Source organism: Puma concolor, chromosome A3, assembly GCF_028749965.1.
Source record: "Puma concolor isolate L17-30 chromosome A3, mPumCon1.1.hap2, whole genome shotgun sequence".
NCBI classification, from domain to species: domain Eukaryota; kingdom Metazoa; phylum Chordata; class Mammalia; order Carnivora; family Felidae; genus Puma; species Puma concolor.
In genome coordinates, this window is record NC_141669.1 from 14,681,480 (window position 1) to 14,707,513 (window position 26,034).

General features: G+C 40.1%; 1 long non-coding RNA gene across 2 annotated transcripts in view; it reads left to right on the forward strand.

The window, feature by feature from the left end:
* The window catches only part of LOC147582265 (uncharacterized), a 276,555-nt gene that overhangs the window by 232,361 nt on the left and 18,160 nt on the right, over positions 1 to 26,034 (forward strand). Inside the window, exons 1-3 of one of the 2 annotated variants that reach the window (XR_015248905.1) lie at positions 4,233 to 4,331; positions 6,773 to 6,887; positions 7,433 to 7,502. This is a non-coding gene — a long non-coding RNA (uncharacterized LOC147582265). Of the gene's footprint in view, positions 1 to 4,232; positions 4,332 to 6,772; positions 6,888 to 7,432; positions 7,503 to 26,034 lie in introns of those variants that run through there. The other variant, XR_015248904.1, reaches the window with a different exon arrangement.

Genomic DNA, 26,034 nt, shown 5'->3' on the forward strand with positions numbered 1-26,034 from the left:
ATCAATGCAGTGTTTTATTTTGGTGATTTGTTCATTTACCTTGCAAGATAAAGTACATATATCTCGTGAAATACTACAGTCCTGAATGTTAAAAAAAAAAAAAAAAAACAAAAAAAAACACTTATAAAGCATAGACTGGCCATAGTTTTATTACCACCATCATTATTACTGTGAGCCATCATATATAAAACACCTATGAGCTAAATACAGTACTAAGTATTTTATATACCATTTCGTACTAATAACAACACTATGACCTGCTATTTCCACCTAGACTCAATGAGGTTAAGTATTTCATTCAATATCATACAACTCACAGTTGACTGAACTGCAGTTCAGAGGTCTGCTGTCAGCCTGCATGAAATCTGGTTCTTCATGAAAATCCATTCTGAGACGTATATCCTTCTTACAACCTGGGTCAAAAAGAAAATTCTGACTTTGGTTAAATTTGTGTTGAATTCAGTAGTTCTGGACCACTGGTGCTTTTTTGGACTCACAGAAGTTTCCATATATCAGTATTGATTCTGTCATACGAGTTGCAGAGCAAATGAGACCATGGGGCAAGGACAAGGAGGTAATTTGATCATTTTCCAGGTGAAAAAGTCATTATTATTAGGTTAAAAATATTTCTGAAAAGTTCATTTCATTAAAAACCATACCTTCTTAAATAAAGTAATTCTAGGGATAGTTATTTTAATTTTACAGTGTTTTTGTTGTTATTGCTATTTGTTTTCTTTTATTAGTTAGAAATCTCCCACTTCTCTAAATTGTCCTTTTTTAATCATAATATTTTAAACATGATAAAAATACAGAATAATATATATATATATATATATATATATATATATATATAACATACGTGTTTTATATTCATCATCTTATAGTCATCATTCCCATGAATGGTTTTATATTTCTGTCTGTGGGTATTCATGCACTTTATATTCTTTTGCAGGTTTTTAAACTTGATGTGAATAATTTCAGATTTTATGTGTTTTATTCAAAATATTTATGTTTGTGAGAGTTATCCCTGTCCATATACAAGATTTATTCTTTTGAAATGCTGTTGAGTATTCTGCAATATAAAAATACCACAGTTTATTGGCCCTTTGTCATGTCAATAGACATTTATGTTGTATCTAATTATTTATTTATTATTATTATTATTATCATCATCATTATCATTATTATTAGAACCAATGCTTCAAGGAGCAGAATTTTATGGACATAATATATAAAAAGTACTAATATATAAAAAGTACAATTGCTGGTTGGGATCCTAGAGCATGTCCGCCTTTAGCTCTATAGCACATTGCCAAAATTCACCTGGCCTGGGAGAATTCCAAACACCCACATGGGACTGTAGCAACTAGAAAGTGCATTTGCTGATGTGGTTAGCTTTACAGGTATACACAGGGGTGTATCCAAAGGTGCCTTCTTTTCCTGAACCTGTTGTAATAACACAGCTAATTTCTTGCAACCTTGAAAATTTTGGCAGATTATAACCTGATGCTGAGATTTCTGTATATATTGAGTTTTTCTGTTTCAGTTTATTTCCCTCTCACTCCAATGTGAAAATAAAATGAGTTTTCTCTAAGTCTGAGCACTCTGTGGAAATAATGCTTCTCAGTTAGGCCCCCACTACTGGTATAGGGTGTTGATGCATTAGAGAGCTGGAAAAGCAAAGGTTTAGAACAGAGCAGTGTTTCTCAGACTTCAATGTGTATGACATGCCCACCTGGGCCTCTCATGAACTTAAAGATTTCTACTTAGTAGGTCTGGGGCTGGGCACTGAGTCTCTAGTTCTTTTTTTTTTTTTTTTTTTTTTTAATTTTTTTAATGTTTATTTTTGAGAGACAGTGCAAGTGGGGGAGGGGCAGAGACAGAGAGACAGAGAGACAGAGAGAGAGAGAGAGAGAGAGAGAGAGAGAGAGAGAGAGAGAGAGAATCTGAAGCAGGCTCCAGGCTCTGAGCTATCAACACAGAGCCCGACATGGGGCTCGAACCCACAAACCCCATGACCTGAGCCAAGGTTGAATACTTAACTGACTGAACCACCCAGGCACCCCACAGAGTCTCTAGTTCTAACAAGCTACCCTATGATGGCAATGCCATTACTCGTCTGAAGACACACTGAGAAGGGGGGGCTAACCTTGAGGGAACGAGCATTTGCCAATATTTAAACCTTTCCAGAGTTCATGCAAATTATCTTTTAAAATTCCTTATCTTTTGTTTTTTCTTTAATCACCACCAGGTTATATAATGACCAAAACACTTTAGGACCAACTTCTTTCAAAAACTCCATATATTCTCGATAGAAAGGCAAATGATTAAGTCTGTTAAAACATACCAAAGGTATATCTGTCAATCTCATTTTTTGGTGAAATAACTTGAGTTTATAGTGCAATATTGCTAATTATAGTCACCATGCTGTATGTTATATATCCAGAGCTTTGTCATCTTGTAACTGGAAGTTTGTACTCTTTGACTAACATCGCTTCACTTCCTGTACCTCCCTTCCCCTGACACCACCACCTCCACTCAATCCCTGGAAACCACCATCCTACTTTATTTTTTTTTATGAGTTTGGCTTTTTTTGATTCCATATGTAAGTGAGATCATACAGCATTTGCATTTCTCTATCTTGAGCTTTTTCACTTAGCATAATGCCCTCAAAGCCCATCCATAGTTGTCACAAATGGCAGCAGGACTTCATTCTTTATTATGGATGAATTATATATGTATATATGTTATATATATTATATATATAATATATATTATATATAATATATATAAATATAAATATATGTATATAATTATTATATCACACACCACATTTTCTTTATCCATTCATCCATTCATGGATGTTTAACACTGTGTCAATGTCTTGACTCTTGTGAGTAATGCTGCAATTGTGAATAATGCTCCAATGATGTTGCAGATATCTCTTTGAGGTAGTAATTTCATTTTCTTTGGCATATATTGAGCAAATACAAGAAGATCTGGAGGGAGAAAAAGACACTATAATAATCATAGGAGAATTCAGTACCCTGCTTTCAACAATGGACAGAAAGAAAGGAAGCAATTATACTTTAGCATCCCTGCACCAACAGCCTTCTGCAGAAAGACAGGAACCTGGTGGCCAGAGTAAATCCTTTAGGAATTACTGTTTATGTTCCCAGTGTTCATGGTGCCAAATGCCAGGCAACTATATCATGAGTGAGAGCTTTGAGGAACATATGGGGGCTGGCATACTGTTCCTTTTATCCTTGGGTATTTTACAAGACATAATGAATTAGTACAAATTAAGTGGACACTAATGGTCAAAAACACCTATGTCTTTTCTTCTAATTAAATACCAAGAACTTCACCATTAAGACCAGGCTTAAGCAAAATGCTACAGGATAGGGAAAGTTGCTGTAGTTGCTGTTTTACACATTAAAAGTTATTTACTAATTATTCTTCTGCATAAATATATATAATGCCCCACTGGGAATAGTGGTTGACCAGAATATGTGATAGCATTCTAATTAAATAATAGAAACACATGTTAGTGACCTATATCAATTATTTTTTTTATTTTTATTTTTTTTTACTTTTTATTTACTTCTGAGAGAGAGAGAGAGAGGAGAGAGGGACAAAGCACTAGCGGGGGAGGGACAGAGAGAGACAGAGACACAGAATCCGAAGCAGGGTCCAGGCTCTAAGCTGTCAGCACAGAGCCTGATGTGAGGCTATACCTCACGAACCATAAGATCATGACCTGAGTTGAAGTCAGACGCTCAACCGACTGAGCCTGAGTGACTTACATCATTTATAAAACTGGTTTGGCATAAATCTTGCTAATACGTCTGCCTTCCTATTTAAGTAAATTGCCTTGATTTCAGTATTTTAAATGTAGTCCTTTCCCCACCCTGCAAAAAGAACTGAATTCTAAGTTAGAGGATAATAACTGCCCTTTGTATAGAACTGTGGCAAATTCTTCCAGCCAGCATAGTAGCCATGTAGCAGAGACCTAGAGCACACTCCCAAGGATAGAGAGCTTATGAATGTGTGTCTTTTATTCTGTGTAGAATTGCCCAGTTTGCACTGGACAAAGACCAAGGCTTTTCTGGGAGTGGGTCTGGACCATCTTTGATTTCCTGGCAGGACATACATTTCTGACTGTGCCGGGTCACACACATAAAAGATTAACTATCAGAAAGGGCAGCAAGAGAGTTCACCTTTGTTTTCCTTTTTCAGGACCTGGTCTCTGTCGCTGGAGTATGGAACAAGGGGGAGGCATTGCTTTGGGTGTGGCAGTGGGAGAGAGTCATACCCTGAGCCTGACCTCGGTACAAAATGATTTTTCTGAGTCTGTCCAGCCCACTCTGCTTACCTACACCCTGTGCATTTCCACTGCCTCCTGCTGTTGCCTCTCATCAGTAGATGGTTCTTCTCAAATACCTTTGGGTTACCCTTCATAGCAAACCCACACTTCACTATGTGGGAGGCTCTGTGACCTTGATGCTCTACCTACCATGTGCCTTAACTTCACTGTCTAACACGTGGTCCCATTCCCCACTGATCTCTGTCACATAAGAACGACAAAATGCCATAGAAGAAAATGAGCTTTGCAGACAGACCAGCAACTTTGCTTCATGACTGTTTGGATGTGGGACTTTGGGGAAATTGCTTAAACTCTCCGAATCCTAGTTTCTCTAATCAAAAATGAGGACTAGAAATATATTCTTTGCAGTAAAAATTATGTAAAACATCTATTGTGTTGTTTGGTACCACATATGCCATTTATATTATTTTAAGATCCATGTGTAGTTGGACATTGCTTTTAATTCGTATTTTACCACATAATAGCTGGAATAGAGTTAAAACACTAAAACACAGTACATGTAAAAACTGAGGTAATCTATCTTTGCCACTTTCCAGTTGTGTGATTTGAGGAAATTCCTTAAACTCTCTCAGCCTGTATTTTATTATCTAAAATTTATCAGAATCACAGTACATATTCCAGAGAGTTGTGTAAAGATGAAATGTGATAATGTTTTGAGGTAATTAACAAAGATCCACACCCAATAAACATTCAACCAGTATTAGGGACTGTCCTTCAGGAAATGGAGAGTTCGATCAAGCCAACAGTAATTGTTTCTAACAGTTAGATTGGCCTCCTCCTGTCCCTCAGAGCTCACTGTCTTCTAGGTAAGGTACTGAGGGGGGGGGGGGGGGAATCCTTAGGGATTCTCTGGCCTGTGGCTCTCTCATGTAGGAAAGTAGAAACTGAAGCTCAGAGAGCCGTGGGGCCTGGCTCAGGCCACACAGGGAGCTAACGGCCAAGCCTACTGGAGTCCTGGCTGTTTCCACAGTTCCCCAGGGCCTGACCTCTCTGCCACCTCTCATTTCTGTGCCTTTTGACCTACAGGAGTGCACAGCAAGGCCTTTGACAAATAAACAGTGGCCCAAAGATTAAACTGCACCTGAAGCTGGTTATGCAGGTTCACTTAGCATTTGAACCAAGGGCGGAAACTCAGCTATACCCAGTCTGCAAAGGGATTAACCCATTCTCAGACCCAGCTTGTGAATTATGGCCCACTTAGTAAGTACAAAAAGGGAGGGAAGAACTAAATCTCATTAAAAGAAACATAAACCTGTATAAATTTTTTAAACAGGCAAATAAAAAATTTAAAAAAAGATAACATAAATAAAACAATTGAAATGAAACTAAATATATTTGGATATGCAGAAAAAACTCCAGATAACCTTTCTTCTGGCTATCTCATACATCATGGACTAGAGGGAATATGACGGAGTATAGTGGAAAAGGCCATTTTCTGTGAGAAATCTTGGGAGCCATCTTAGGATTCTGCCTACTGCCATCAACTGTCAAAAACCTTTGTAATCTTTTCAATTACTCTACTTCAGCCAAACTGGGCTTCTTTCTGCACCCTAAACAAGCCAACTTTATTCCTAGCTCAGGGCCTTTGCATTTGCGATTCCTTCTATTTGTATAGAGGTTTTGCCTAGACGTCACATCCACAATGAGGTCTTTCTGACCATTCTAGTTAGAGAGGTTCTCTCTGCCTCCTCATGGAAATTCCCTCTTTATCTCCCTAACACTTATTGTTACTTAAATACTATTCACTTACTTATTGGCTTTTGTGTTTATTGTCTTTCACAGTGCCCTTCTCCCCATATAAACTCCATGAGTGGAAGGACATTCTGTGAGTGTCTTGTTCATTCTTGTAGCCCCAAGGCCTGGATCAGTGCTGGCACATAAGAAGCCTGCCATGAGTACTAACTAAGCACACACATGAATGCATGTTTTGTGGAAAGTGAGAGAATAGAGGGGAGTAGGAGTGAGTTGTGAGGGAAGAGGATGCAGTGTTTAGCTAGAGCTAAACACCTTGAATGACTGATTAAGAATTTGAACACAATCCTAAGAGCAGTGGGACTCTCTTGGAGACAAAATGAGGTGTTAGAGAACGTAAGTTCACAAGAGAGTTCCAGCTCCAGGTAATCATGTAACACAGCCCCTCACCTGTGTTTAGGGAACATGGAGCTTTGAGCATAACATTTAGGAGTGACGTGACCTAACACACCTGCCACCACCCCCTCCACTCTGATGCCCTGGTTCCCTTGAGGCTATAGAACAAACCTGCCTTCCCACTTGACCTTGTCCAAAGGAATGATGGATGAAAATATAATCTTATATATATGATGCAGGCTCAAAGGAGAAAAAAACGTGTACTTGTAATAACAATTCTTCAATGTTAATTTCCAGATATGTTTAAAGGACCAACAGAGCGAGCACACAGCCATTAGAATCACCTTTCTTTCCATCAAGTCTCAGGATGTGCCTCCTTCCAAAACATGAGCTGGACACAGTGGACATGGATGTAAGTTTCTAAATCTGAAGTTCATCAAGCCGTTCCTTTGGTACAATATTATTTTTAGAAATCCCTGATGGTTTACTGTGAAGGAAAAGAATTCCTTATGTGACACGTATTGGGTTCATGTGCATAATAAACTGACATTTTAGCATCCCTTGACAATTACGTTCTTTCCCATATCAGCTGTTTTCACACATTTTCTTCTTCTTAAGTTATTTAGATTTAATTATATTTATGCCCAGACACTAGCTATGGTATTAGGTTCCAAATGTTAAGTAAACCATGTTTGTACCATTTATTGTGAGATACTGTTTTTCTACATTTCTTATTAATTTTTCTAATTCATTTAACTTGTATGGATGGAGGGGATGTATTAAGATACTCTCAGCATTCTCAGCCTAGGACCCTTGCTTAGGCAGGTAGCGGGACATTGTAGGTATGTATGTATGTAATATGTGTATTATATACACACACACACACATCACATCAGTGATGCCTTTTATTTACCTTAATGGATGAATAACCTCAGCTGTAAATATTTTCATTCATAGAATTACTTCTGTGATACCAGCAGACATATGGTCTTGTGGCAACACTTGAGCTCACTGAGCCCAGATCAAAGTAAGTGAAAGAAAGTAGTACCTGTTCAGGCATTTTAATGGTCAACTGGGAATTTCTTCTATGGTTACTTCCTAATAAACTGAGATTTCACTGATATGGAATGACAGGAATTGCAAGGTTTGGTCCAACTTTCCAGAATTTGCCAAGAGAATCTATGTCCCCTGGGCTTGAGACCAAAGTACATAATTAATTTTTTTTTTTCCCATGCCTGTGGGAGTACACATGATTTGTCATAAAACAGGCTACTGGCATTCTCACACTTTGAGTATATTTGTTTCACTAGAAAGACTGAGGAAGAAGCTATTAGTAAAACTATGTTGATCTTCTTTCAGAGGAGGGGAAATTGAGCCTTAGGGTGAAAAGGAGAAGGTTCAGAGGAATAGCTGATGTGTCTGCGATAATTATGTTTACATGGGTAAGAGGTGTCAAAGTGACATTACTCATGAGGCTGATTTGAACAGAATGTTGCAAATCACTTTCAAGATTTTTTTTGGACTTCCCCATATTTTTGGAGGTTGGAGTCAGGATTACTGGCTTTGGTAATTAATCCTTCCCAGCCTGCATTCTTTGCTACTGAGCATAGCAGTGATTCAGGGGCCCAACCTGCTAAATCAAGATAATGCTTGACCTCTGGAAGCAGAAGCCTTTTCCTCACTTAGCTAGAGAAACTAAACCCGGGAGCACAATTGGTAAAATCAACAGAGTTCATATGTGAAGATCTGTAGAGGGAACTTAGAATGCCTGTTTTGGGCATTTTCAGGGTATTGTACGAATATAATATAAAAAAGTTATCAACTCAGAGGACAGAGTTAGTTAAGTTAGTTAAGGCCCCATGTCTGTGAGAGAGTACAGACATGGGGCCCTTAAAGAGCTGTAATAGGTTCAGGAGAGCCGTTGATTTCACCATAAGCTTATCACAGATCATCTTTCATATCTGCTGTGCTTGCCTGTTTATTTGCCCGGTGTTCGTTTCACAAGAACATTATATTAATATCACAGCAGTGTGTAAAGGAACTCCATTGGTTTGGTTTCACTAGAGCTGGGATTGTTTGAAATTGTTTTGTCCAATAAACTATCCTTATCTTTGTTTTACTTCGCAATTAGTTATAATGCCATTAGACAACCCGGGTGACTCTAGCGAGATTGTGTAGATAAAATGATCACTTTGCTTCTCGTCAAGAAAGGGAAATAGGATCACTTTTCCACTATGAAACCAGTTAAGTCTTTTTAAAAATATCATCCTTCTTTATGCTCTCAAATTATCGTGCTGGAGGAGACGCACCGAGTTTTATAAGAAGTTAAGACCAGAGTGTCCCCTTTCGAAAGAGTTAAGATTGAAGGAGCCAGCACTGGGCACAGAGTAGGTACTTTAAAAGAACATTTGAGTGATAAATGAAATTGACTGGTGATTTTTCTGTTGTTTTAAAAATAATTTTATTAGTCGCTCAAGCAGCTTAAGCATGAGATTTTTAAGACCAGAGAGGAGAAAAATTGTGATCAACTTTGCCATTGCATTTTTCCAGCTCCACAAACCAATAGGAAAGTCTTACTATTTCTTTGAGTTTAAAGATCAGTTTGAGGTTGGATGAGCCAGTAATGGGAGAATCATCTCCTGTTTTGAAAAAGAGATGGCACAGTAGATATTTTCTGTTCACTGTCACTCCACCTCTGGCCTCTCAGGACAATCTTAACTTGCTTTTATGGTGGCCCTTATCACTATGTCCTGTAACTGTTGGATTATTCTGCCTTTTCCAGTGAATGGCATACTCCTCAAGGACAAGGTTTAAATGTATCACCTGATTTTATATTCCTGGGGTGCACTTAGTGCCTGGAACATCTAGGGACTTGAAAATAGAGGATTGAATGAAAGATTAAATGACAGAATTCTGAAAGCTTTTTTTCAAGCTACAGCATCCCTTCAGTTCTTCTGTGTCTGTGGCGCATGTATATATGTGTGTGTGTGTCTCACCCATGATGTTAATAGCTTCATCTAATTATGATTTTTTTTCTTACTGTGTTCAGCCCAGTTTAATTGTACCCTGACTCCCATATACAACCTCATACCTCATACCCACCACCATAGCTATACACACGCCATACACTCTCTCATTTTTAGGCTTTAAAAGCAATAAGGATAATTTCCAGATTTGTTTCATTCCCAACAGCCAAGCCTTTCTGATGTCGGGAACCTGAACCCCTTGTCAGTGTAGCTGTAGCCTGTGGGCCATCCTCAGATATTTTGTTTTTTAGGATCCAGCTAGACCAGCAGTCATAAACATAGATACTGGCCCTCATCCTCAAATTCTTTGCTCACTTAAACCTCCTTTGCATGGCAGTCTCATCCGAGGCCAGCTCTCAGAAGCCTGACTTTTGTAGCCTAACGTCTGTGGGACTCAGAGAAGGTGGGTGACACTCATGAATCAGAACCAAAACGCAATTTTCCTCTAAGTCAACTTTGCAGTCTTGGCTCATTTTGACGTCAAAAGCCCGAGATCTGGAGGGGGAAAATGTGAGATGAGTGTCCTTCCTTCCGTGCTATAGCACAACATGAACTTTAGAGGGAGGATCTGCAAGTTGTTTAAGGTCTGAAATATTTGCTCCCTGACTTTCCAGTACACGTGTTTGAGGCTGAGAATCTTATCAGTAGATAAGGGAAGAGAGGCTGCCATCCCACATTCCACAAACTCACTTCCAGATGGTTTAGAGACTAGGGGTGAAAAACTCAGGCTCTTCAATCAAGCCAAACAGCCCACACCTTTATTGCCCCATTTGTTTAGCAGCCTGTCACGGGCCTTCTAACATCTCAGAATCAGCCGTGGGGGCAGCTGTTTAATTAACTCCTCAAGGCTGCATTTTGGTGGGGGCAATTCATTTATTATGAAAAACAAATTGAAAGCTCCGAGGCTTTTTTGTTCCTTTTCTTCTTCAGTGGTTACTGTTATCTGGAGCTTCTGGCTTAGTCCAAATAGCAACGATGATGGTTTTTTAAAAGGAGCCACTTGATCTTTTGTGTTGTTACTTTTTCTTTCTTTCCTTTTTATTTTCCGAAATCAGACTGGCTATCTGCCTTGAACGTGGAGAGATTTCTTTGCCTTGGTCCCAGGAAACAATGGCATTTTCCCAGACTTTTTTGTATGTTCTAGTTGTAGAAATACCACAATTGCAATATTAACTTCTTATAACAATGACAAGGTTACATGTCGCTCTGTTCCAGTTAAATTGTGGTTGTAAATAATTTTCGACCCACTTAATTCTAATAACGGTTTGGGAACTTACTGAAAGACACCTCTATGCTAGGCCTGAAGAAATATACTGAAAGATAAAAGAAGACCCCTTAAGAAATTTATAGTCTCACTTTTTGGGAAAATAGATATTCAAGTTTTTATTATTTTTAATTTTTTTATTTGGAGATAATCTTTGACTTAAAGAAGATTTGCAAAGATACTGTAGACTGCCCCCATATACCTCTCACCCAGCTTCCTCTAATGCTAACATCTTACCTAAAACAATGATATCAAAACAAATAAATTGGCATTGACATAATATTCTTGACTCAACTGTGGACTTACAGACTTTACCCAGTTTTTCCACCAGTGTCCCTTTTCTGTTTCAGAATCCAATCAGGATCCCACGAATTGCATTTAGATGTCATGTTTCCTTTGTCTCCTCCAATCCAGGACAGCTTCGCGGTCCTTTCTTGTCTTTCATGGCCTTGACATGTCTGAAGGCTAGTGGTCAGGTGTTTTGTAGAATGTCCCTCTATACTCATCTTTTAGTGTCTTTTGAGAATAAGCCTCTTTCAGAATGTGCCCTGGAGATGATATGGAAAGATTTAGAATCACATGGACTTAGAGTAAGAGCCAAAGGGTCCCCTCTTTTTGAAATGTACAAACTGAGGTCCAGAGAAGAAAACCAGGACTTGCCCAAAGTGAGACAGCTGACTGAGATAGAATTAGCACCAACCCAGACCTCTTGACTTTGGAGGCAGTGTTGGAATTATCTTCCTTTCCTATTTGGAATCCTGGGGAAACTTAATTCCTGGGGAAGTCTGACCTCTAGGTGTGGTCCCATGATGCCCGGAGGACTAGGCCCTGCGTGTTTTCCTGAGCCCCAGCACAGAGCTTGCTCTATAAGCACTGTTAAGTTAAATTAAATTTTGCTCCAGAGAGCCAAAATGGTGAGAATGGCTAAAGAGCTTTTGCCAGATATGAGACAAAACTGCATGGAGGGGTAAGAACTTAGAAAATGTGAGTAAGGTCAAGGGAAAAACAAAAAGCCAGATTCCTTGTAGCAGCCTGAGATGCTTATAGTGGAGCCATAGTTATAGGGCAGCAGGCCTGCAGAAGCTCCTCAAACAGTAGGTAGTGTTCCCCATCCTGTGGCAAATACTTTTCTTCACCCACAATGCTGAAGGAAAGGACCTATCTACCCTTGACCTCAGAGCACTTTCTGCACATCTTAATTCCTGAGATCTGAGGGCACAGGATGTGGCAGTCATGGATTATTTTATACTGCATCTCAGTTTAGTCTCTTGATTTCACAGCCTGTTTGCTAAGGATCAGACAGGACCTAGCGAGGTACTAAGATCCCCAAATCTCAGAATTGTAGTATGTGAAGTTAATAACTGGGTCAAGTAGTGCAATTGTTAGTTATCTAGAATCCTAGAATGGGGAATTTATAACTCTGAGTCATAGAGTGTTCTAAAAAGTAAACTCATGCTTTATATTAGAGGTCAGAAATCAACACTCGGTTCTCAATGTTTTGTGTAGTCCTCTTGGGTATAGGAGGGCTTTCTCCTGCCATCCCTTCGGACAGCATCCCAGTGTGTCCTAGGTGCAGAGTGGATTTGCCCCATGCTTTGGAGCAACCACAGAGTAAGCAGGGAAATGGTCTGGGAATTGAGAGTACTGAGTACCAGTTCCAGCTGTCTCCTAAGTGATTATGAAACTTGGGAAAAGTGGCTACGCATCTGTGTTGCAGAGTTGTTCCTAGCTGTGCTCCTAATCTGGTTTCACGTACCAGTCACTTACTAGCTGTGTTCCTGGGGCAATATGATTAACTTTTCTGAGTCTTCGTTTCTTCATCTTTAAGGCAGAAATAATAACTTTAACTCCTGCAGAAGTTGGTGAGGATTAAGAGTTATAGACTGAAATATGCTTTGCACAGTACCTGCTTCATTATAAGGTGCTGTTAATTATAAAGGCTGTTCCTCCTGTAATGTTCTGTGGCTCTGAGAGCGGGACCTGGTGGTTCTACTGGAGAGCTATTACCATAATCACCATCTTCTGCAAGGTTAAGGTAATTTCTAAACCTGAATTGTGAGATGCTCGCAGGACAGGGTGTCAGCCCAAGCAGGCGAAGGTCCATGAAAATGAGCCCTGCAAGGTCATCATAGCTTGAATCTTTGTGAGAAGGTGACAGAACTTTCCTCTAGCTCTTACACAGGGTGGGAGACATTCTGTTCTCGGTCTCCTCCTTCTTTTCTTACCCCAACTGTGCAGAGCTATTTTGGGTCTATGTATTTTGGGAGCCATAATGAGGTGCTTCTCATCATACCTTGCCATTTTCAGGCAGCCTTTACTAGCCGCCTGGACACAGGAACAACATAGCAATTTAAGAGCTATAGTGGACTAGGCCGGAAATAGAGAGGCCCGACTGCAGTGGTGAGAGATGGGAGTGGGGAATAAAAGAGGAAGGCTAAAATGGCTTACCATCATACACAGAAACATTCAGAGGATGAGAAACCAAATTTCCTCATGCTTGTACCGCAATACGCCTAGGGAATGCGGAAGAGTGGGTGATCTGCAGCAAAGAACCAACTTCAGTGGGTCTAGAGTCGAAAAATGAGCTTTCTTCATTTGCTAGAGTGTAAGGGCTGTCCAAGTTGCCTGATCATGATTCATTTAGACCTCAAGTTCTACAGACATGGGAATAAATTTGAAGAAAAGGAAAGCTGTCAGTCACATCAGCTTCCAAGGCAAAATGCTACCCATATAAAGCCTTCAAATTCAGAATGACCGGGTCATCTCTTCTTTTCCTACAGCATAAAACACTTTAGAATTTCAAAGCTAGTATTCCTAGACATGATTTTCCAAAGTCTGGGCACTTTCCTTTTTTTATTTGGAAACTATGTAAGAATTCCATGGTACAGGTATCCCTGGACCCACAGCCTTGCACCCCCAAATTACATATTCTTTGACACCATAATGCAGGATCTTTGTAAAAATATGTGTGCAGATTGATATCTCATTCCACGAACCCCCACATTTCCTCTTGTCTTATGGCGGGGGCTAAAAAGAAAAAAAGTGCTGCACACATTAACATGTTGCTCAAGTTTTCAAGCGAAAAATGTTGTTTCTGCTAAAAACCCAGGATAAAGGAAGCGCTTGTCTCCAGGAGCTGACACTTCCCTGGTCATATTTCAGATACAATTAGCCTCCATTGATGGCGGTGGTTGATCTATCAAATGAGCAGCTAATCTTATCTGTGGTTCACAAATGGCTCAGATGGTAGCTTGTGACTTTGATTACTGGAAGACTGGACCCCATCAGACGGCTTTGCTCCAAACAGTGGTCCTTTCAGCCTTCTGCTCATGGAGATCAAAGCACTCTCCCCTGTCCCTATCTGCAGGGAAGCTCATTAGAGGGAGGCTGTCAGGGTTATAATCACGCAACAGTTTTACTTCTGGGTTATAACGCTTTCCCCTTCTTATCAGCCTGTGAGGTCCAAAGTGAGAAGGATAAAGGAGGTACCGATGACATCTGATACATTTAATAGGCTCACTGGTGACTGCCTGGCCCCAGCTCTCTGCCACTGCTGCCTCACTGACTACTGAAGGACTTCCCTCCCCCTAGACCTATAGGGATTATTCTTTATTCTGGGAGCGTGAGATGGGGAAGGGGTTGCAGATCCATTGTGTTCTACTAGTTGCTTTACTATCAGAACAAAATCAAATAAAATAGGACTTTCTAAGTCCAAAGATCTGTCTTTACATTTCATCTCTTTCATACAATGGCTGTGTGAACTTGGACATTTTGCTATGATCTTCAGCTTCTCCTGTAAAATATGTAAATTGATCATTTTCTCATTGGACTTAATGTGCAGACCTCAAAGTTTCCCTCTCCCGGAAGCCTTCTATTATAACCTGAGTTCTTCCCTTCTTCTCCTTCCCGCTTCACCTACCAGAGTTAAGGTGCTTCCCTACAGTCACTTGTCCCTCTTCTGTCTTCCCAGAGATTACCTCTCACATTGCACTTGTCATGCCTGATTTTCTGTGGGCTTGCCTTTTCCTCCCCAATAGACAGCTGAGGCTCCATATATCAAAGAATGCCTTCACTTGACACATAGTTGATGCTAAATGAGCATTTGTTGTCCTCACTAAATAAAGCACTCTATACTAAAATGATTTGCAAAGTACAGTACGAAGAGGTTGCCTTTATTATTGGATGTAGACACTTTTAGAGATTCATAGGGACTCATGTTAGATGACCTACTTTAGTGTTCTAGGGTGGAGCCCAAGAATTTATAGTTCTAGCAAGTTCTCACTTGTTCTCACTGAAAGGACCCAATCTTTCTATTTGTAGATGAGGAAACTGAGGCTCAGACTCAAGAAGTGTCTTGGTACAAGGTCGTATAATTAGAGGCACTCAATGTGTTCTTATTTCTAAATAGTTTATCAAAGTAAATTCTATGTCACGTGTGTGTGTATGTGTGGGTGCATGTGCATATTTTGAAACCTATACCGAATAGGCCTTTTTGTTTGTTTTTAATTTATGTTGAGCTCCTTAGGGCTTCAAACTTTGGTCTTTTAATTCTACATCTCATGGCCATTTCACAACATGGTCATTTCATAACTTGCTGTTTTCATGTTAAGAAGCAATACAGTCATGCTGCCAAGACACTGGCTCAGTTATTATCGTTGTTTGTCTCTTGTATTCTGTCTATTCATTGATGCTTTTAGAAATATCTGGTAAGAAATGCCCAGGGGAACCCAGCTCACAGAAGAATCAGAGAAGGACTTAGTACTACCACGTGGCAGCCTTGTGGTCTCTTCATCACATAACCTGGCATAACCTAGGTCCGGTCTTTACCCATCCACCCAGTTGGGAATGTGGAGTTCTTGCCAGCAGTGGTCAGTCCCAACAGAATGAGCAGCAACAGCCATTGCCTATGGCAATGGGAAGTCTGGAGCTGGACAGGCCTTGGCTTAATTTTCACTTCCTCATATTCCTGGTGGCGTAAAATTGCTTGAGAGATTTAACCTCTAGGAAGATCACTTTGTTACTCTGTAAACTAGGACACATATCTACTTCATGGGGGTATTATAAGAAGTAAAAGAAGGGATTTGTAAGCATCTTGCCCTGTGTTGGGAGCATACCCAGTACTTGGCCAATATGAGCGCCCACCTTCTCTTTCTTCCTCTCTTCCCCTGCTTCCCACTCCTCTTCCACTATCATCGAAAAATCAACATGGTGGAACATGGGTGAAAAATGAAACCCAGCTGGAAAAATAAGCAAAATACACCGTCTTTTATTTATTTGTTTATTTTTACCTATCTCCTTCTGATTTACTTACTGTTCTTTCTTCAACATTAATTTAACTGTGATTTTGTGTGTGTGTCTGTGTGTGTGTGTGTGTGTGTGTGTGTGTGTGTGTGTGTGTGTAAATCCATTTGAAACTTTTAAGAAAGAAATTATTTGTAGTTAAAATAATGACCTTTCCATTAAATATAATTTGGGAGGCATTAGCACTAATTGTAATTATAATGGAATTTATGTCTGACACATTATAGTTCATGTGATGAAAGAAAGCCAGGCACTCCCCAGAAATCAGTGACAAGCTTATCAGAATATTAATCTCCTTCAGTTACTCTTTAAGAGAATAAATAACTAATCAGTCACTGACTGCTAATATAATATATGACCCTTTGCTAAGATGGATGATAATTTAAGCTTCAACAGAATATATTTATTTAACTGACAGAAATCATGACCCTATTTTATTTGTTTTAAATGTCAATGCAGTAAAGCCAGGCTAGCAATAATGCTTGGAAAATGGAAATTTTTGAGTAATAATTTTTAAATTAATCTTTGTGAGAAATAATAAATTCCATCTTAAGCATTCAACATATATCTGAAATGTCTGTTAATTATCCGGTCTTAGTAAGTGGTCTCTGAGAAATATCCTTAATCTGTGTGAGGCCCATTCCTAGAGTATAATTATTTTGACCATCAAATTTGTGGCATATAATTTTAGTTGCAGAAGTTTTGAGAAACTGGGCAAATATATGTGTTTGTTGACCCTGACCAGAACTTGCTGTTATGATTCTGAATAAATAGCAGGTATTAATCAACTTTTTGGTGATTACTTTTTTCTCCTAGAGTGGAATAAGGGGAACAAAATCCCATTAAGAGAGAAGAACATTTACCTAAATGCTGGATTATTTGTTTTTTTACGGATATACTACAACAGCAGGTGTAATCTTCATTGCCTGCTATTTCATCATGATTTTGCTAAGGTCTAACTAACAAAGTAGGACTAGCTATACCCTTACTAGCAGAGGAGCAAGCCATTCTCAGTCCAAGGTGGTAGCTGTGAGCATTAGCAACATGATAGACTCTATCTATTTCCATATGGAGGGACTTTTAGTCCATGGAACAGTCCAGTCCTCTCTACCCATTTTCACTTCTTTGGAGGAGGAAGGAGTTACCCAATTTGCGAGTTAGGAAAAGACACTGAACTAAGCATCATGTGCTTCTTTAGAAGCCTGCCTCCTTAAAGAGAAAGTACCTGGTTCACTCTCAATTGTTTGGAGAGCAATCTTGGAGCAAAAGGTTCTGTCCCTTCAGGGACTCAAAGAATTGTTAATCATTGCAAATTATTGGCATTAAGTTTATCTAAAAATGGGGTAAAATATTTGCAAACCCACTTAGTTGAAAATCTAAAGTTACCTTCTCTAAGTATCTCGTGAATTAACATAGGATGAAAAGAACATTTACTTACTTTTTGAGCCCTCTGTCAATCTCCTGCAGAACATGAGGGAACCTGATTCTCCAGGGTCTGATGCAAGCAGCTCCAGACCCATGTATGGACATTTAAACCATGTCAGGACTCAGTAAATGTGGATAGATGAAAGATAGCACAGAAGTATAAAGACTTCTTGTGATTCTTCTTTTCCTGATGTTTATTTGTCTAACAAGGCAAAAATATGTTCTGTGATTGAAATGACTCTTGGTATGACTCCTATGTTCTTACCCACCGCCTCTTCTGTCTATACCTCCATTGTAGGTGTGTGTCTTCCCAGTCTACCACATCCCTTAGATCAGAGTTGCTCTCAAGAGACAGGGTGAGTGTTTAATATAAAGTGAACACAAGAACAAGATGGCTAATCTGTTCCTGGACTTTTCTGAGACCAGAAAGAAGGTGATACAGATGGCCCTGTGGAGACATCAGCCACACTTGTCATTTGGGTGTGTGCTTTATGCTGCCTCCAAATATAGATGAGCTTTGATGTTTCTTCTGAAAAAAATATCTTCTTGGGAGTGTAACTGGGCCAACAAGCACGAGAGTGGCCCTGAACCAGGCTTTGTTCTGAGATAGAAATGGACCGTGAAAGTCCCAGCTAAATGATGCTGTAAACATTCAGAGAAAGGAAGAAGATACTTGCTCCAGTGAGTTAACTCTGGCTGTGAAACAATTTCAACTCACCCACTCTTGAAGCAGTGGGCCCCTCTGAGTCTGCCAGTGGTTTACACAACGGCATGATTCTGCAGAGTAGAGTGTCACCCGGAGAAACAGAGCTCACAAACTCATCTCTTTAAGATGTGGTTTGCTGAGGGCTTCCCTGCCTGTGTTTTCATGGTTAGCGACAAGACTGGGGAAGCCTATCCATGATTGAGTAATCTGTTTGAACTTCCAGCTCGGAGATGGAGGAAACAGCTATTCATTTAATCCTATTCATTTATTCATCTATTCGTACATTTATTTATTTATAAGATATGTTTAAAGTGCTTGTTCCGAGTCACTTTATTTTAGCCATGGGGGACACAGAGTTAAATAAGACATAAGTTGCAGTGAGCTAACAGGCTGGTGGAGGAAACAAAGATACAGGAGATCACAACAAAGTGCAACATATTCTGTGATATTAAAAGCAGGGAAATGGCTCACAAAGCTTTCTGTCCTAGAGAATTGGTGAAGGCTTCTCAGAGGGATTGGTACGGGAGGTGAAGCCGAGCTAACCAGATCCTTTTGTGGCCACTGGGTATGTTCAGGGAAGGAGAAAAGTCAACGGAGTCCTGTTTTTTAGGTACCTGGTAGGGCTTCATCTTGCATGTTTTTAGAGGAGTACTTCTTCAGAGTATATATCTTGAGACAGCTGCCTGTTTGTAGACATCCCAGTTTATATCAGACACCGTAGGTGGCAATTTTATGTCAGTTATTTTGATTTCTTACAGCAACCCTGTATACTCAAGACCATTATTCAATTTTCAAAATGGTCCAAGGTCAGGATGGATAAATACCTCACCCCAATGTACACACAGGGTATGTTTCATCTCGGAGGCACAGAAAGCACTCAGGAGCAGAGAACCTGTGAGCACGCACATACTGCCTGCGGGAGCCTGGCTGAGCCTGAGTCCAGCCCTTTCTGCTGTCAGGGCCATTGTGAGCCTCTCATCATCAGAGCTCAGATGGGCACCTGCTTATCTACGGACTCACTACCTCCTCTCCCCGCAGCCCTACCCCCACCAGTTTCAGTTTTGATTTAGCTCTTTGTTCCAACCCTGACTGTAACATATGGCCTAGGCCAGGAGGAGGCTCCGGCCACTCACAGGCCAAAAAGCCTTGATGCCTCTCTGCTATGAAGCTCTTTTCAAAGTATGTGGGAAAGCATCGTCGTCCTCTTCTCTCCCACGTCTCTCCCCACGCATCCCCACACATACCATCTTTTAGGCAAAGCACAGCAGCCAGTGGGAGTGGGGACTAGGCAGCCCAGAAGTAGGCTTCAGCTACAACTTCTCTCTGGTTGTTTCTTTGAGTCACAAATAAAACTATGTCTCATTGACCTCTTGCTTCTCAAAGGCAGAGTGGATATTGTTTGTAGCTCATTTTCTCCAGGCAGTTTTAGCAAAGTATGCTTTCAGAGATATCATGTAACTGAAAGACAGAATTAAGTAGGAATGGCAGAATTCTGGCAGCAAATAGCCTTCTGCTCGTGTTTTTCATTGAAGAGCATATAGGATTACCTTATTGTTCCAGATATTAGCTTTCTGTACCCAGCATATACATATTTAAACAGCATAACAAATGGGCTACATTATAAAGCACCTATATGTCACCAAGGCCCAGAAAGCCTGTGTTGTGCCAAGGCCTAGAGACATCCTTCCAAGTTTCCTCGCATCTGAGAGGCAGATTGTCTCAGTGCTTGGGGTGGGCCAGCCAGCCTGAGTTTAATAGCAAACATTCTTAGGGTTTTTTTTTTTTTTTCCAGATCCGTGTATAAAACAACTTTCATTTGAATGTGACATCTGCCTGCAAAGGAGCAAATCCCCAGCACCACTGGTACATCCTGCCAGGCCAAAAACTCGAGAGGCTCTATTTGGGTTTTTCTTCAAACGCTGTGGCTCCGGCTCCAGACCGTACCCATGCCTGCTCTAGAGAACGTTATCAACCTGTGGTTCAGGGTTAAGGGTTGGGGTTGGGGTATTGTTAGTGTTTTCATCACCAGCTGCAATGCACAGTCTGACAATCACCATGCCCGCAGATCAAAGGCAAGGGGAGGTGTTATCTGCTGCCAGCTGTGCTGTGACTCTAAGCACATTTCTGGTGAGCTGACCCCAAGGTGAGTTGCCGGGGGAGGCCGTTCTCCAGCGGATGACTGGGTGTGGGCTCATGTAGGATGGTGCTCTAAGAACAAATCCTCTGTCCTTTCCTTTTGGGTAGTTCCGCCGTGCCTAGCCATAAACGCATGGGATGTTTTTGGAACTGGTGTTCGATTGCCATGGGGAGAAGCATGTCAGTTTGTAGGCAGATTGGCCTGGTGGAAGTGAGGCACCCTGAATCATCACCCAAGGTCTGCCACTGGTTTGCCTTCTGACTTGGGATGAGACCCAAGCTCCCTCCAATCACACTGACCCCTCACCGGGTCCCGTCACAGAGCGTGGCCCCTCCCAATTCTGCTTTTCACCCGGTGTACTCACTAGTGGGATATTTCGCTTTATATTCCTTGCAGAGCAAATTGAGCCTTTGTCCCCAGGACTTGTCCTACATACTTCTCCTTTAGGATTGATGAGCATTTTCTTATTCCCTTAAAAGAGAAATCTGTCCCTTCCTCTGCGCTCCCATTGTTGCACATATCTGCTGGAGAGTTTACTGCCGGGCATTGTTTATGTGTCTGTCACTGTCAGATGTGAGCACCTCGAGGGTGACCTATTCACTCTGTTCTCCAGATGCCTATTATGGCACCTGGCAAGCAGAGCTGAGGAGATGTTAGGTGAATGAATGCGTGCATAAGAGAGCAGGCGGATGAAAGAGACGAAGTATTCTCTGCATCCTTAGAAAGAAAGCATTTCCTTTGGATATAGGCAGGTTTCTGCAGGAGGAAATGTTTCCTGATCTTCTGGTTGCTCCCATTTTTTCCATCATGTCTACAGTTGCGAGAGGGGGAAATCTGCTCTCTCAACTTACTATCTTCCCTCTCTCTCATATTCATACTCGTGGTTCAAGCCCTGTTAACCTTAATCTTTGTTAAAGCATGAAGTTTCTTACCAGAAAATGCTCTGATCCCTCTCAAATCATAATGTCTAGCTTCTTCTGACAATTTCTGATAAGCCATCGCTCTTCTCTCTGTACAAAATATATTTCTTATGCTACCCAGATCCATGCAGCTTTGCTAGTCCTCGCTCTGGGTCTTAGCCATTTGTATCCTACAGACTAAAAGATCTGAGCATGATTTTGAGCTAGTCCCATAGTTACGATGCCATGTTGCTGCAGCTGCTGGTTGAGGAGTCTTATATAATATGTGACTGACAAAGGGAGACTGACTAGATGCCTGAGGGCTCTGATCCAAGGAAGCCTGATGACATAATCTAGGAGTTAATAGATTTTTACCAGTGGGAGGCAGGGACAGGAGAAAGTCATTGGAGAAAGTATTCACCCTTCCTCAACCCCATGTAGTCTTCTGAGAACAGGTAGTTCATACCGCGCATGTCTCTTTCTTGAGATGATGTGGGAAAAAGAAAAACCGCCCATGTTTTCTTCTCATGAGGCTGTGCCCAAATGGGCAATGCACCCCCTCATCTTTGCATTTGTTCCTCCTGCAGCTTCCCTTCTTACTTCTGTTCTGGTTCTCTGGGCTGCTCTCCCAAGCGTTAGCAAATAAGCTTTTCCCTCAGTCTCTGTTTTTGACAGACCCTGGGCTAAGACAACTCCTTGGCCAACTCAGGTTAGTTTGACCTCCTTTGTGTTCCCATAACATGGGGTGCATATATATCTCATTTCCACATGACATCACAATTATCTTTTTATGTGTCTCTTTCTTTTTCTGGATTATATATCTCTTAAAGTCAGAGACTACATTGTACTTATTTTTGAATCTCTGGCACCTAGCACAGTGCCTGGCATAAATTAGACTCTGAAAATAGTAAATATTTGCCGGATGACTGACTGTAAAAGAGAGCTAGATTTCCTCTGATCAGGGAGAGATTCCAGCAGACCTAAGAAATATTTTAAACGGTTCACCATCTCAATGTGTGGTCTCTTTTGGCTTCACCTAAATTGAGTCAGGGATGCTGCTAGTAATTACATCACACTATAAGATTATAGCTATATCCAGGAGTAATGATAATAATTACTACAATATGCTTGGCACCTACATATTACCATGCTGTTAGATATTTCACATACATAATCTCATTATTGCAGCAAACATATTAGGTTGTTATCACATACTTGGGACTTTGGGGATATGTAGCTGGACAAGTGGCCCTGACAAGACATTCCTCAGAGTATGTTAAAGGTTGTTTTAATTATAGTTTTTTTTAAATGGGGGTTTCCATAGTGGTTAATACTGTATCTACCAGAATCTATGCCAATTGGCACATAAATGCTCAAGGGCAGAGTGCTTTAAAAAGAAAAGAATTTCATTCTCAATTAACACAAATGTGACTTTACAGCCAACACTCTTACTCCACCTTTTGCTCATATGAATGTGCAAGTTATGTAGTGACACGAACTCAGGATCATAGAACTAGTCACCTCTGTCACCCTGCCTTTCCCTGGTTCCACTAAGGTTTTAGGAGTGAGCAAGATACAACAGAGGGAGTTATGATCAGGACACATTATGGGATAATTATGGGACTGAAAGTTAAGTTTCACCTGTTCTATAAATCTTCTCAAATCACATAAATATTTTGCATGAGTATTTCAAAGGTGCAATTTTTCAGGGTAAGGGTTGTAACAAATTCTTAAATGGACTAAGGGTCACTGATTTTAATTCTACTTAAACTTCCAGCTTGAGGAAGGCTATGAAGAATGGGAACAGAGCTCTGTGCCTCAGAGGTCCCTGTTGGACAACTGAATTCTGAATGACCAGGAATCTCAGGAAGAAACTCCCCTGATCATTCATGCTTTAGGCACCTGAGTTGAAGCTTAGGTATAAAGGAACTCATAGTATTTGCTCTTCTCTTTCAAAACTGTGTCCTCCCTTTAGTGTGGCTCTGTTGTCAGGATTTCATATTGTGATGTAATCCAGCACAACTGGTCCAAAACAATATTAGATTTATTCCATTTGTTAAAAGAAGATATCACTAGTATGTGGCCCTTTTGGCAAAATCTCAACTCTTAGTTCTAGGCATGGGTTCAATCACCTGTTGCTAAGATACTGCAAAAAATATTATCTGTTTTTAAATGTTGCTTTTTAATTGAATATACTGCTGCTTTGAAATATCAGTGCAAAGGTTAAATAGGTCTTTGAAATCATATATTATTTTTTAACTGAGTATTTTAAAGGGAGCAGCTGCTGTCTCAGTGAAGTTCCTTGATGGAGTTTTAAAATCTCACAGAAAGGAACACTCCTAGAACAACTGCATTATGGATATAGCAGAGGGAGACAATCAGAAATGTTCATGCTGAAAATGCTAGTCACATTCGTTGATTCTGCATCAAAGGTATGAAGAAAAATGCGTACATGGGTCCAGAATTCCAATTAGCATCTCCATTAGCTCCATTCAATTTTTTTTTTTTTTGCTTTTGTTTTTGTTTTTGTTTTATTTCAGAATGGTAATACAGAGCATATGTCCCTGTTAACAGTCTGGGCCAGCATCTCATAATCAAAATCATTAATATTTGTTTGACAAAACATTGTAGTCTTTATGCTAAGTTCTCCTATCAGTTCAGGTCCAACTCTGTGGTCAAGTAAGTTTTCTCAGACTTAGGAAAGCACTTGGGTGTGAAGAACATTTTTGATATTTTGTAATGCAGATAAGTGATTGTGGATCATTAAAATGGAGAGAAACTTCAGGATATACATGATTCAGAATAATTTTAGGATCAATTTAGACCCCTAATAGCCTGGCCTGTAGCCAGGTTGGGAGCCAATAGTCCAGCAGGCTGTAGGGAATGGATTGAATACTCCCACGAAGTCCAGACTAGGCAAAGTCAGCAGTGACCAGCAGGGAGGGACAGAGGTCTACAACCATGGTTAACACTTGCAAGGTCTGATAAGAAGAATAAGCACTTATGAACAAAACAAGTGACATAAACTAGGATTCATACTATTCTGGAAGCATTAGAAGTGTTATGAGATAGTGAATATAGAGCCTCTAGATTATTCTGACACCAATAATATAATCCCTGTCTCTGTCATTTCCTGTATCCCTGTGGATATGGCAAAGGGAAGCAGAGTTACTTTAACCAAATGAAAGGGATTTCCCTATGATAACATTGGGTGGGTGGCTAGTGAGATGGCTTTAGGAGAGTATTTTTGACAGGAGGGCCCTGTGCATCTATGAGAGTAAATTGTGGACTGCCCAGGGAGTACTACCTCCCTGGGGAGTAAGACGGATTGTCTTACATTGGAATCACATTATTGTAATGACCTAGGGATTTTAAACAGAACTCAGAGAGGTTGGCTGTGATGGAGTAGATAAAGCTCTAGTCCAAGGAACAGAAATCCATCCCAACCCTCTGTCTCAGATTTGCTTTGCCTTTAGGAAATTAGTTACTATCTCTGTCTTTGGTTCTTCTTCTCTAAAACAGAGACAGCAACAACCTTAAAGGGCTATTGTAAATATTAAATGAAAAATATATGTAAAAGCATCTGTTGAGTAATATACACTCAAATACATGTGGATGTTTTAGAAATTCTGTTACCTGGAGAGTCAGTATAATGAAAGTTAAAAATATCATTCTATGATAGACTAGATTTTTTGATGTTAGGATAGGGAGATATGTTAGTGTAATCATCTGCAAAGTCATTAGATCAAGAATTACTTTAGTTGTCCATCTGGAATATAACACTGAAAAATATTGAAAACTCTACTTCAATATGTATTTATTAAGCAACATCTTCATCTTCATTGTTTTATTTTGTTTTGTTTATTTTTACAAAGTAGAGTGTTATCTAGACTCTCTGTGACTAGGAACTACACAAAGTCAAATCCACTCAAAGTAACCCTATATATTCACTTAATTATTAGAGCAAGACCATCTAAATATAACCCCACAATGATTCACAGTGAACTAAGGATTTAAGAGACAATAATTAAGTCAGCAAGTACAACCCTATGGTTCCAGTTTAACAAAGGAATGGGAATGGGCGAAAGGAGTAGAACTTAATTCTTATCTACCATGACAGGAAAATGAGAGATAGTATCTAAGACAGGTGGGACAAGAGACCAATTACATGTATGTTGTTAAATGCCTGAAGAAACAGTTCTAGAAGGAGTTGGCTGTGAATTGAGGAAAAGGATATAGGGGAATGTATAATGTATATACATAGATATCAATATGTACATACATATCACACGTACGTACATTTTATACTTTTCTTTTTTTTATTTATTTTTTTATTTTTTTTTCAACGTTTATTTATTTTTGGGACAGAGAGAGACAGAGCATGAACGGGGGAGGGACAGAGAGAGAGGGAGACACAGAATCGGAAACAGGCTCCAGGCTCTGAGCCATCAGCCCAGAGCCTGACGCGGGGCTCGAACTCCCGGACCGCGAGATCGTGACCTGGCTGAAGTCGGACGCTTAACCGACTGCGCCACCCAGGCGCCCCTATACTTTTCAACATTATCAACTTTGTGTCTTTATAAATTTTATAAAAATTAACATAATGTTTAATACAGTTAACAAGCACATTTTAAATGTAATTGTAGTACACACGCACACATACACGCGCACACACACACACACACACACATATTTCCTCTAGCAAATGAGACCATCATATATCCTTTGTTATCCGAGGTTCTCACCTTTATCCATATTTGTTAATTTAAGAAAAATCTTTCATTGATGGATATTTCAAATC